We start from the raw sequence: 1,201 nt of genomic DNA on the forward strand, positions 1-1,201 counted from the left end.
TAAATTTAATTTTAGGGGCTTCGGGAAATGATTGGGGGTCTAAACAGATCCCTGATTTTTTTTTTCTTTTTAAAATAGAAAAAGAGATTGAGGACACAGTCCTCAATCTCTTTTTCTGCATCCCCTGTTTTCAATGAACAGGAATCCTCTATACTGAGTGTTCCTGTTCATTCATAACATGAGGACAGAGTATGTTTACTATACCCACAATCACGAATGAACAGGAGGTGAAGTAGATCACTCCCATTCATTTATAATTGAGGATATAGTACACATACCATGTCCTCCAATTATTTACAAACAGCGATCACAGTGTCTGTAGTCTCTCTCTCCTTCTTGACACGCTGTCACAGGAGGCTGAGCGAGAGCAGGCTGAGCAGTGTGGGAGGGGAGACGCTGGCCGCTCAGCGCTCTCCTCCCACAGCGCTCGACCGTCTCTCATAGTTTCTCTCCTCCCCGCTTTGACACAGAGCAGCGCCCAGCGGTTAGGAGAGAATAGGATGCACCACTATATCGGCCAGAAAGTGCCATTTTCGGCCGTTAAGTTTTTCGGCGGCCAATATATCGGTGCATCCCTAGTTCTAAAACTAAAAAGTATTCTTTGGCTTCTGTACGCTTTAATCATTCTCTTGTGGAAAACTTATTTTTCAAGGAAACCCGTGAGAGAAATATGCAGGCTGCCCACTGAAAATGCTATCTCTGGGTCGACTCATTGATTTCAGGGTCAATTTTCAGAACCAGAACAAGCTAGAACAGGTCATGTCTGGATCTATGGGCTTGGTTGGGGTCAGTGACTTATATCAGAACTCCGTGCTGACACTGTACTACCTTCTGGAGGGGGGCTGCTTTTGGCTCCAAGCTCGCTCCTGTGATGGATTACATTCTCATGTTTAGTTTACTAATTTCTATAGAGACTGTAATCTATCACTGAGGCGAGCATGGAGCCAAAGGCAAAAGTAGCCACCCTCCAGAAGGAAGGACAGTGTCAGCACCAATTCAGAGATGATATGAGGATCTATAGCCGAGTGATACACAAATAAGATACATTTTGTGTTTAATATTTGAAGTACTTGAATGCATTTTTGAGGCTTGACTCCTGAATTTAGTGTCACTATAAACCAGTCACCATGGAAAGACAGATGTAGATTATGCGAGAACAGGATGGGAGCTGTGAACGACTTGGTGGGGGGGGGGGGGGGGG

At 44.7% G+C, this 1,201-nt stretch overlaps 1 protein-coding gene across 4 annotated transcripts in view; it reads left to right on the forward strand.

The window, feature by feature from the left end:
* The window catches only part of FIP1L1 (factor interacting with PAPOLA and CPSF1), a 58,723-nt gene that overhangs the window by 1,381 nt on the left and 56,141 nt on the right, over positions 1-1,201 (forward strand). The window lies entirely within an intron of this gene.

The sequence above is a fragment of the Nanorana parkeri genome, unplaced genomic scaffold (assembly GCF_000935625.1).
Source record: "Nanorana parkeri isolate BGI_ZX_2015 unplaced genomic scaffold, ASM93562v1 scaffold54, whole genome shotgun sequence".
NCBI lineage: Eukaryota > Metazoa > Chordata > Amphibia > Anura > Dicroglossidae > Nanorana > Nanorana parkeri.